Source organism: Lates calcarifer, linkage group LG8, assembly GCF_001640805.2.
Source record: "Lates calcarifer isolate ASB-BC8 linkage group LG8, TLL_Latcal_v3, whole genome shotgun sequence".
Lineage (NCBI taxonomy): Eukaryota > Metazoa > Chordata > Actinopteri > Centropomidae > Lates > Lates calcarifer.
The window spans coordinates 18,578,264-18,591,460 of record NC_066840.1 but is presented as its reverse complement, the minus strand read 5'-3'; positions in this window follow the sequence as shown (position 1 = coordinate 18,591,460).

The following is a 13,197-nucleotide window of genomic DNA, read 5'->3' as shown; positions in this document are numbered from 1 at the left end:
AGCATAAATGCTGATATTTACTTTTTACTATTGGAGTTCCATTAAAGGTTTGTATGTCTTGAGACCACTATGTTATGTCTTGGTTTATTTTCTTGCCCCTGAACACAGTGCAGTGTTTTTTGGAGTTCATTAAGTAAATGAACAGGTGTTTCCCCCCTTAAGTCTTCATACACAGCTAATGAGCCAACTTAAGTGTGTTTAAATTATTAGGCAATTAGGGACGGGAAATGTAGAAAACACTGAACACAGGAAGACATTAGGTGTGTGTACATGCACCGCTAACTCGTACAATGTGGAGTTTTCATGTGTGATTCAGAGGAAAATCAGCAAAGCTAGTTTTTGTGTGTTTTCAATGCTAAATGTATCATTAGTGATTATGCACTTATGAAAAATGGCAAAGTTGCAAATGATGTTTGTTCTGCTCAAAACCAACCGCAGCCTCATTCATGTTAATTAACCCCTTTATTAATGGAGAGCTGATGAGTAAAAATAAGCTGGTGGTTGCTCTCTCTGAGAGTTTTGGTCATTTGTAGGGCATGAGTTAGGGAAAAATAAATATATTTGTGGGGAACTTAATTTTAGTTTTGTCTTTAGGTAAAATACCAGTATTTATCAGTGGAGTTTGGAGTCACAGAGGATTATTGTTGCAGTGATTTCAAACTTTTTATAGATGGGCTGCTGAGTCAAATGAACTGCAAAATATCAAAAACTACTGGATGAATTAGAGTCACAGTCATTCATAGTCCCCGGAGGATGTATCCTTTTGTCCTTTATGATCGTCAGACATGTCCCATAGTGCTGCCAGCAGATCGATGTTTGTAGTTTTAAGTGAAATGTCAACTATTTTCACCATCAGGATGAGGCCTTGACTTTTAATCTAGCTCCATCATCAGGTCAAGATCTTATGATTAAATACCGTCAACACTGATAACACTTCCATCAGACCCTGTGGTGCTTTCTGTTTAATGTTAATTATCAAATGGATGCACATTAATATGGTGAACAACATACCTGCATACCTGAGCTGCTAGCATGGCTGTAGTCTCTCAGTGTCAACAGTGGGCAGCTACAGATTTGCATGCAACAGAAGACGTGTTTCTACAGTCAGGAACATGTGCACAGACTTGCACAATAGGAAACAAGATAGTGACCTCACAACAGTGAGAAGAAGAGCTTCTTTAAGCCAAAAGGGAACAACTTATACAACCACTTAACGAGAATAGGAACAAAGACAGGGAATACGGGACACAAAACAAACATCCAGTCTGGTGTGGACTCTCAAATGCAGCTACACAGATGTGGCAACCATGAATTGTCCTTTAGTCTTGTTTCATGATAACAGTAAAATAAAGTTCATTGCAGGTGACTTTTTCCAAAGTCTGTCGTTTAAAAATAGAAACTGCTGGAATGAAACTGAATTTTATTTTTATTTTTCTGGAAATTATTCAAAAATGTACTGATTGTTTCATAATTTAACATTTATCAACTCCGCCAAGATTGTTTTCAGCTGTGTCTGTCTGTCTGTTTATTTGTCTGCTGGACTGAACTGATTTGCAACAAACACGGTGGAGGGATGGGGCAATGGCCAGGGAGGAACCCATTCAATTTTGGTTTAGATGCAGTTAAAGGGGAGAATATGACAAATAAATCATTCATATTATCTACTAACTGTTAACTACTTCGTTTTTCCTTTTATTTTTCTGTTATAAGAGCTAGACAGTCATGTGGGATTTATTGACCTTGGTGGAAGTATGTGCTTACTTAATATTGAGCACCTCTTGTCTTCAGTGTGTGTGTTTTTACTCAGTGAGTTTGTGTCATTGTGATCTTTGGGTAAAATAAGGTTAAATCTCACAGTTAAAATACCCAAAAGCCTGAAGCTGATGAAACCTCATGTAACCTGAAAATTTTGCTGCAAAAACGTTACACTTAGTTCAGCGTGTAACACGAGACATTTTCCGTGAAGTACTTCATTAAGCTGATTTAGTTCAGAGAAGCACAAAGAAAACATTTGACATGCACGCTGACAGGAGAGCGCTGGTTGGCACTTCATCAGCTTTGCTGTGTCTCAATAATTCACCACAGTCACAGTTGGCGAATGAAAAAGAGAAACTATGTAGCGCTCTGGGAGGAAAAACCTGATCTGTCTCCTAACAAGGGGGAAGTGTGAATATGACAAAGCCTTCCCATCTGACACCCAACCCAACAAACAGCCATCTGTCATCATTATAAGTGGCGCCTGATGTGCTGCACTTAAGAGGCACCTTGAATCTTTTATGCTCCACCGCCAATTAAGCTGGGCCAATTATCCTGTGAATTATTGAGTCAAATTTGGAAACCAAATCACTTATTCATAAACAGACCAATAGCTGTGTTTCATAGTCAAAGGTGGCTATGATGAAGAAGCTGCAGAGTACCATCCAAAGTGTCTTCACTGTGTTACTAATTCATATATGTTGATGAGCTAATCCTGTCTTCGTGTCAGCTCGCTGCCAACGTCTTCCCCCCTTCAGCGTCGCCAGCTCTTTGGTTATTCATATTCCTGGCCTCGGACAATAGGAACCTCTTCAAACTCCATAACAGATAATCCTCTCGCCGCAAAAGTCACCTGTCTCAGGTGTATCGAGGGAGAATGTCAGCTGAAACACTATCGCCATGATGGACCCTGTGAAAAAATATTTTCTTCCTTTTTGTTCGTTTGACAGGACTTAACACCACTTACAGGCGTTCTGACAGGTCCAGGAATTATATTTTCCACCATTATGTTCCGGGGTGAGGAAATTAAATCGCGCGACAGGGGATTTGATGACACGTAATATTCATTTTAACGGGAGTCATTAATATCTGTGGTATCCTGTGACTAATCCCAAAACTGGCACAAAGAAGCAGGGTGGAGGGGAGTTGTAAGAGGAGGTTTTCTGTGTCCATCTCATCATCTTGCTTTCCTTCACCCGAACAAATTCACAGGAGAGCACTCTGAAAGAAATTAACCCCACTGGGAGGAATGTGAACAAAATCCAGTAAGACAAGTTCACAATGGTCTGCAACAAATTTCATTTTCATTTGTTTAGAGCTTTTGTTTGCTTTGGCAGATGAGCACAGATTTCTGTACTGGTCCCCCATTCTGACATAACTCATCTCTACCACTGCTCCTTTATCTAACACTGCAAGTGCCGGTGATGATAAGAATCTTAACATTCAACACAAAATATTTCATGTGAAAAATTAAAAAGACAATTGTATGCCTTTGCCAACCAGTCAAGTTGCAGAAGATATGCTCACAATGTTCCCGACTTATGACAATGAATAATGTCCAGAAAAGTGTTTATTTACTGAACATTATGATGCCACAGTGACGCTGACCTTTGATCTTTTAAATATAAAATGTTATCACTACATATTTCTGTAAAATGTTGTTATAGTTAGCATATGAATTCCTGATTTACGGCCCAAAAAATTGACTTAATTAATAAGTTTATCCTTGAGTCAAAGTTTATGTCAAATTTGACGAGAATGGGATGGACAGATGGACGACCAGAAAAATATAATGTCGCCGGCCTCGACTGAAGGTGGAGCAGAGGAGATGTCGTTCATTACACCAGCAGACCAATAACATGAGTCTGACAACGTCAAACTCTTTTGCCAATAACTGGAGCAAAAGTGACCAAGCTTCTTGTGCACAGAAACAAATATCAACCAACAAAGTTAAATGTGCAGCTACGACGGACTTGAGCATACAAAATACGACAAATATGAGTAGTACTTTTTGAGTATTAAACTCCTCTGTTAGAGATCAGACAGTTGAGAAGTGGCAGGACACAAAGGCCAAACAGATGCACTCAAACAAGGATTCAGTGATTTGAAGCAATCAGCACAGTGCACACAGCTATGAGTGAGAAATCTACAATGGAAAGAAATCATAGCAGGGCTGCAACTGATTATCAGTTAGTCAGACGATTATTTTCTCAATTAATTGATCTGTTTATAAAACGTCAGAAACCACTGAAAATAAAGTGAAAGTGTGCTCCAATTTCTCACGATCCAAGTCGACATCTTCACTTGTCGTGTTTTGTCTGACCAACAGTTAAAATCTCAAACATATTCTGTTTATAATCATGTCCTACAAAGAGAAGCATGAAATCCTCATATCCAAGAAGCTGTGAAGGAAATCTCAGCATTACATCTACTACTACTCTTGATATGCTATGTGCTGTAAAACACGCACAACATTTTTTCCTCACACTGTGTATTTACAGTTGCAGCAGCATCTTGTGACACCACCAGACAGGAGAGTTTACAGCCTCCACCGTCAGCCGATCCAATAGCAGCAACCCACCAGCTGTGAAAAGTGTTACCCGTCCAGGTCTGGCTGCGCTGGCTGCTGATGACTGACAGCGGGTTTTAATATTTGATGAGGGACTTGGGATGAACCAAAGGGTTGGTCTCTCAGAGTGTGTGTGTGATGCAGGGAACACCCAAACCCTCAGCTATTGTTATCCCCCCCCCCGTCCTGCCCTGCTATTCATAGAGCGGAGGATAGGGTTCTGCACTCCCACTCCGAGAGTTTCACTGAAGAGAGAAACACAATGAAGTCAGGCATAACAAAGGTCGCTGTGCCCTTCTCTTCACTATCATGTGAGCTCCTCCATAACGGGATTGCACAGTGATGGACAGTCTGAATGGAGGAGAGAGCTCGGCTAAGTTTCCTGCAGATATTACACTGCTCATACAGCTGCAAATTTAAATTAATGTAATGCACACACACCTTTCATACCTTATATACCAGCTTAAAGGGTCTTAAAAAGAAATCTTAAGATCTTTGTTTTAAGATCATTTTTATCTATGTGTTAAGAACCAAACATCACTACTCTCCATTTTGTCCTCTTGTTCTGAGATACTAAAGTTTCTCATTACAATGACTTACAGAATCTTTTTTTCCCATAATGTTTGCAGAAATGGGCTTCCACACATTTCATGTGCCAAATAAATACATAAAAAGTACATGAGCTGCCTTTCAGTTATAGTTTTATTTGCCGATTTTCTAGTTTCAGATGTCCAGATATGAGACTTTAAAAATGAAGCAAAGTTACTATATAAGTTTCCAGTGAGTTGATGTGAGAACTCATTTGTTAATTTCATTATTTTTCTTTTGTTTTGTTTTGTGACACGTGTCTTGTCTTCAGCTAAAATTCAGTTAATTCCAGATTTGTTAAACCAACTTCATGGTGTTATCTTCACCCCCCTCCCTTAACCACCACCCACCTTGGTGACCCATGACCTCTGACACAAAGCCAGCACGGTATCACCCTCACTCTCTGCCCCTGCAAGTATAACTCACTGCTTCAGTGTAACAAATTCATGCCTCTCATGTTCTTTAAAGGTTGTTGAAAGGCAAATGAGGAAACTGAACCAGAGGGAAATAAAGTAAGTTTTGCAGAAAACAAATACTTCCAGAGAAGAAGCAGTTTAAATATGCAGAAATGTGGCTTGTCAAACAATCAAAAAGAAGCAAAGGATGAAAATGCAAAGTACAACATTTTGTCTTTGTGGTAAGATTTACAGTAAATAAATTCCACATAAATTAGCAAGTGTTGGGAGACAGTGGGAAAAGAAATGAAATTTGAACTTAAAATAACAATATGCCGCTTCTTTCTTTATTTTATCATTAAAAAAATAAAAGCTGATGAAGAAAAAGTTGTACATAATATTTCTAATGTTTCAATGGTTTATTTCAGCGATCTTCTGTAGAAAAGATCACAGACGTCTTGTGCTGGGTTAATGCTGAGCTAATGCTTAACGATGGTGATGTACCTGAGCTCAAAGCCTGAGATGAAATATACAGTATCATATGTCCTGCAGGTGTCTCTCTGTGGCTCAGCATGAATCCGTGGGATTTACTGCAGGACTTAGAGGTGCACTCTCTTCATACCACCTCTGGCAGCGTGCCTGAAGGAAATCAACAGCTCCAGCCTTTTTTTTTTTTTTTTAATGACTGTCAGGACATCCATGAGGGAATTTTGGCAGGTTGGAAAGAAACATTGAAACTGATCCTCCTCTTTTTCTGCCTTTTTCTGCTCAGCTCTTAATCCATAAACCATCCCCGAACAGGCCCATCTGGCATCTGATCGCCTCCCCATCGTCTCCCTCTCCTCCTCTCAACTCTGAGGGCTCTCAGCCTTTTCTTCTCTGTGCCTGTGATTTCACTTTGCCCATCCATCTTTTAGGAGTTTTTCCTCTTCATTTCCTTTGTGTTGTTCTCACCCCTCTTACACTATCATCTCCACTTGAGCTGCAATGATCAGTTGATTGACAGAAAATGATCTGGCAACTATTTTAATAATAATTTTTTTAGTCAATTTTTAGGCAAAAAAAAAAAAAAAAAAGCTAAACACTTGCTGCTTGCAGTTTTGCTGGTTTTCTTTGTCATTTATGTCTCGCTAAACAGTTAATACAGAAAATAATCAGCAGAAATTGCATAATGAAAATAAAGTTAGCTGCAGCAGCAAGGCAACAGCGATAGAATTATTTAAGGCGGCCATTTTCTGCAAAAGGAAAATAGAAAATGCCTGAGCTAATGAACGATGATAGTACTCAGTGCGAGCTTGATGACTATGAGCTTACTTCAGATATACAGCTAATACATCAGTAGATTTGTATGAAAAAATACAGATGGTGTGCCAAACAAATCTGGTACGGAAAGCTATTTAGAAGAAGTGTCTCTATTACATAGTTTATCCACCTGAGGGCAGTGACGAGATTGTTTTTCAACTGTAAAATATAACATATGATATATTGTTCACAATTCTTTGACAATCAAATTTAAGGAAACCTCATAAAAATGTGTGTATTTTGTTTACATATGTGATAAAAATTATGGTTGGCTGACTTATCTTTTTCAGATTTTTATCTTTTTCAGATATGTATCAATGTTATATTAGTGTATAGCTGTACATTAAAAGTTATAGTTCTATAGTTATAGTTTATCTTTTTTTACCTTCTAAATCTTTTCATATTGCACCATGTTAGGAAGCTGCTCACTAAATTTCACTGTACTTGTACAATGACAATAAAGATTCAGATTTTTTTATTTTTTTAAATCCCTCAGACGCTAATACAGCTTTGATGTAAAGAGAGAGGTTTACTGCTTATGTTTTTAATGAACTTTATCGCAAAAATTATCAACCGCAATGAATACAAATGCTAATATGATACCCAAGTTTCAGATAAATACTACTGTATACTACTACTACTCTGTTCTTTCACAAAAGCAGCCAGACAAGAATTGATGCCACATATTAGTACTCTAAAGACACCTTTCAGTCACTACCAAAGAATTATTTAGTTTTAATATCCAACTCTAATCACAGCAAGTGTGACAAACCTTCCTAACAGCAGTGTATGGAGACAGCCTTTGTGTAAATATGTCAGTTTGTGTGTTTTCATACAACACAACACTGATGGTTTTTTCAGAGATCCATTCATTTAAAGCAGCTTTAAATTATGCAAAGTATGGTCTCAGTCTAGTGTGCAGGATTCTTGTGGTTCTTCAGTCAAGATTTTTGATCCCATGCACCAACCAATAAGAACACTGTCATGAGTATAATCTTTGACAATAGACAGGAGACAGTTGGGGTTAAAGGTGAGTTTGTGATATCTGATAACTCTGACACAGAAACCATCAGGATTCATAATCTGCCCACACACACACACAGCAGCTCACAGTAGGTGCCACTTTTTTTTTTAACTCTTCTTCTCCCAGGAAACATGCTAAGAAGTCCCATTGCTTTCTCCTCAACGCCCTCGCAAAGCCACAACACAAACAGCGGCGGCCATATCGGGCCCCAGCTGCCGACATGTCTGCTCAGCAGCGTATTTATTTAAACCTGCCGCTGGCCCTGGCGGTCCTGCGCAGACCTCGCCGGGGGCCTCCCCGGCTTGTTTGAGAATCCATTCACACCTGCGCATTAAATTACTGACACTAATGTTACTAGTAATGCTTGGACCGGCTCCCATTTTTGAACCCATAAACCTGCAGGAGCTGGGAAATACTGGACGAGGTGACAGATTCAGATGATGAATTGAGGAGGTGTTTTGTTAGATAAGCACAAGCCCAGTCTGTCCTGTGTTTTTATTTTCAAGCTTCACTAATGTTTGTGTCTGGCTGTGTTTTTGTCACTTCTGTGTGATTGAATAATATCACATGATGTCATACACGCAGTTGGGTTAATATGTATATTTTCATTGTCAGCGAGTGAGGATGACGTGAGTATGAGGCGTCTGGATTAGGCTCTTTAAAGCCGCGGTGCTCTGACAGTAAAACAGAAGACACTGTCGCCTCAGGGTGGGGGCGGGTGCCACATTGTTTGACTGTTACCTGGTTGCTAAGGACTCAATGGCTTTTGAACTTGAGAGGTGTGGAGGCATGAACACCTGCGTGGCCCCCCCTCTCAGAAAAACGCCTGGATACCTTTCACCTTGTCTCACTCTGCAGCACTCAGCGAGAGGCCGAGAAGAAAAGAAGAGCGCAGCGGAGAAAGGAAAGTATCCGAGAGTTGTCAGTCCCGGGTCAGGGGTCAGAGGTCGGCACGGAGGGGGTATGTCAGGTGTTAAGTGGAGCAGACAAGCCAGTGGAGGGCTTGTTAAATGCTTACCTGGCGACCTGCTAACCTGAGGCCAGGTGGGAACACAAAGCACCGGGCTTTAGTACAAGATTACCCAAACAGGATGGAGATCAGAGGAGACATACCTGATATGGTGAAAGGTGTTATTAATGGAATAATAGTCCAGAATATTTATGAAAGAAAAGAGAGAATAAAAGGTAATAGGTAATACTGACAGACACTGACGTCTAATCTGAGCAGTTAGTAAGTTAAAGAAAACTTTAAGATGCCGTTGAACAAAAAACTGGATCACTGAAAATTAAATATTCTTCAGTCATGCTGAAGCAGAGTAAAAAAACATAATTTAGTTTGACATATTGGTTAAAAACACTGAGACTGTTATTATTACATCACACAATCAGATGACCGCTGTCAACAGAGAAATTATTCCACAACGATTTAAAGCTGGAAGCTGGGGACTTTTACATACAAGTAAACATCAACATTCAAGCTCTAACTTACTAAATCTATCAGCACCAGTTAATTCTCTCTGTATTTCACAGTATACCAGAGTTTTAAACCTGGTGTCTGTGGTGACATTCCTGCACCAGTAACAATGCATTTTATGTCAACCAGCAATGACTGGTTTGAGCAGCTGAAGAGGTGAGCAACCGTAGCGATGGAGAAGGAGTAGACTATAGCAGCTAGGAGTATGGCGGAAAAACATGGGAGGCGACAAACCAAAGTTTCTGATGCTCCAGATATAAAAGAAACCTGGCGTTCAGACGAAGGATTAGAGTCTAAAAAAAAAGACAGCGAACGACGAAGACAAACACAGATTGTCATTACTCTGATTGCCAGAGGGTAGAGACACTGCAGGTTTCATATTATTAAAAAAAAAAAAGAAGTAACGACTATGCAAATCATACCACCCTTCGTTGCTCTTTTATGATTTCTTGCCTGAGGAAGACCATTTGAGTTGCCAGTTTTTAACCCATATTTTTGACAAGGCTTTTAATATAGATATATAATCCTTAACACTCTTCATGTGTCACCTCAGATTTGCCTTTGTAATGGCATGAAGTTTCCATAAATTATCTGAGCTGATGAAGTCAAATCATGACTTGAGGATACACCTGTTTTCATTCAATTCTGATTTATCGACATACACACAATAATTCTCCTGCTGCTGTATTTTATTTAAAAAATGCTTTGGGATGTACATGTAAGGACAAAATGTCATTCTAAAATGAAAAACTCTCTAAATAATTTACTCTAAGCACTGAGAGACAGAGAGTCAGTCATATGCAACAGGTCACTCTCCAGTTTCCTTGTACATGATGTTCTCTGAGCAGCGTGAGTTTAAATCACAAAGGCGTTTCATTTAAAGGTTAAACATGGCATCACAGCACTAATCTGCGGCGTCAGTGACATGCGATGAGCTGAACAAACAGTCTGGGTCCAATTTAATTAGAATGCAGATCACCACAGCATGATCCTGGTCGCACGACGTCCTACCACCGGGACGTTTATAACCGAGAATCTGGCCACAGCCGATGAAAAGGCTTATTTGCTTTAGTGCTGTGTGTGTTTCTCTAAGCCGAGGGACAAGGTGAGACAGCGTTAATGATAATCTGTGACAGACAGCTGAGGGGTGAGGAGGGAGAGGGGGTGAGGAGGGGGGTGGGTCCTCCTCAGTGAGGTGAGCATTGTGTGGAGTTGGCATTCAGCTCTTTGTCCAGCTGTCTATTACTTATTGATGCCTATTGTCCTGTGGGCACAGCATGGAAACACGCACTGTTGAAGTGAGAAGGTAACACTTGTGAAGCTGCCTGACCGCCAAACACGGAGATTAACACGGTTTCAAAATTTGAGCTTAGTTTTTAAAAAATCTGTACTTTAATTAGAAATAAAAATATGAACGTAACAAATTAAACCAGACAAAGCAGGTCCATATACATGTGGATCTGATGTGATCACAAAGTGAGACAAACCAGTCAGTTCAGTCTCTTCACCACTTATTAAAAACACCTTTGACAGCTACACCTGCATGAAATACTAAATGTGCAAACAGTTTTTATGTGGTTTATTATTTTTAAGGCTTTAGGCACCAGACTGGCAGGTTTTCAACAAGAGACAATGCAGAGTGCACCTGTAGCTGATCTCACAAACGTCTCTTACATTTGTTTTATCTGGCAGACAACTTATCTTTAGGGTCCAAATACAAAAAAGAAGACATAGTATTATAAACAAATGTTCAGGATGTTACAACATAACTCTACAATTAGCATAAGAATGTAGATGAATGTAGAGGTTTATATTGTTGAATTATTAGCTGTCATTTGCCTTTCTACCTTTCTTATGTTTATTTGTGGTATTTTGAACCAGGTATTGGTATTATTGTTGGTTGTGTGTTGTTATTGAGTTTGTTGTGGATGTTTTGGTTTAAAAATTGATTTCATTCTTGTATTTGTATTGTTTATATTGTATATCGTTTTTATTTATGTTTTATTTGAACATTTTTCAGTATGTGGATGTGTGGCTATATGGAAATCTAATTAAATAAAGGAACAAATTATGTTGTTTTTGTCTCTAAAGTGATTTCTGAGGCCATAGTTTGTGGGGTTTCTATTTCATTTCATCATATTGTAGACTGTATGTGTTTTTCTACCACTGTATTTCAAAATAACTATGCACCTTACAACAAAACGAACACATCTCTGAAACTGTCGTATGTATTAGAGGAAGTGTATTGCAATCCAATTAATAGTTTGCATTGTCCCTACCTCTAAACAAATTTTAAAAAACACAGGTCAGAAAAAGTATAAAACGATAAATAATAAAAATAGAGAAATAGCTTGATTAGTTGAAGTAGTCAATAATAACTCATAAAAAACCACAAAGCTTAAAGTATTGGGCAATTAATCAATTCATCAATTGACAGAAACTATTTTGCAGGTATTTTGGTAATCAATAAATTGTTAAAGACATTTTTCCAGAAAAAAACTGTGCTGTTTTTAGGTTTTGAGCAACATAACGAGCTCACCTTGGGCTTACAGAAGCTGTGATGAGCTCTTCTTAAACTTTCTGACATTTTTATTTGTAAAAATATGCAGGACATTGATCGATACTGCAGGACTACTGAGGTGCTTTATATTGCATAGAAATGTATCATCATGTCTGTACACCTTGTATATTTCTCATATTATCTACACATGTGGAAAAAGCAGTATGCAAACACTACCCGTCCCTGTTCTCATTCAGCTGATTAGAAACCTCTTGGACAGGCTGTAGGTGATCTGCAGGTCATCTGGTTCAGTTTTGATTCACTTCTCTGTCCCCGTTTCCCTAAATGTTACCAACCGTCTGATCCACGCTCAGGGTAGGGCGGTGGGGTGGGGTGGAGGGTTTTACTTAGTGAGCGGCTATTGTTCGTGTGATTGTGGCCCCCGCTCTTTAAGTTCTTCAAACCAGGAAATGTTTAAACGGGGCTAATTAGCCGTTATTCCCTGCAGTGTGCGGCTCTGGCAGTTCTTGTCTGCAGCTGATCTGACAGGAGTCGTGCCCTCTGGGGTCCCCGCGTATCAATTATGGGGCCTTTCACAGTTTGCCGTTTTGGAAACATTAGACAAGCTCAATCCCGGGTTTGCCCTTCAGTGTTTTTTGGGCAGGACTTCAGCTTTGAAATCAGACAAACAGTTGAGCCGTCTTTAGGAAGGAATTAAGACTTACTACAGTGGATGACGGGAACAAAGACGCACTGAGTCAAATACAGGACGTGCAGGTTGTAGGTTTGCACAGAGACAGCTACAGCTCACTCTGCCTCACTCAGAGACACACCAGCTATCAAGGCTTTTCAATGCCACCTTCCATCATAAATACACACACACACACAAACACAAAGACACACACAGACAATTCCCCACAGACAGTGCTGCACTCCCTCTGCTGCCTCTCCTCTGTAAACACAGCTCCCCCTGCCTGTTCTTCACCTCACTGGACATTCAGACGTCTGCATCAGCTTTTAAATCAATCCACTGTCAAACTGTTCACATCCTGAAAAGTGAAAATGAAAGCTGTAATAATTACTGAAAACACTAACTCAGTTCTCAGTGTCTGTGTTACTACCACAGACAAATTTAAATGTTATGATTTCTGAATAACATCTACCTGATCAGGTGAACTAAGAAAAGCTATTTACACTAATCACTGGTGGTATAATGAACATTTCGGGATTTTAATTGTCACTAAATTCAAAATATACTCACATTTCATAAAAATACAAAAATGTATCCACCAACAGAATTTAAGATTTTAATCTTAAATTTGAATCTTAATCTTTAGCATCATCATCATCATCATCATCATCAGATTTGTTTAATGTTAAGATATTTATAGGTTCTGTGGTTATCTTGCTGTCTAAGGGGTTTAATGTATATGGTTTTTACATATTAGTACACTGCTGCTTATAGGTTAATGCATCAGTTCTTCTACTACATAACTACTTTTACAGTATATTTTACTGATGATGCTTTGATACTTTAACCTAAAATCATGAAGGCAGCACTGCTACATGTAATCAAGTATATTTACAGTG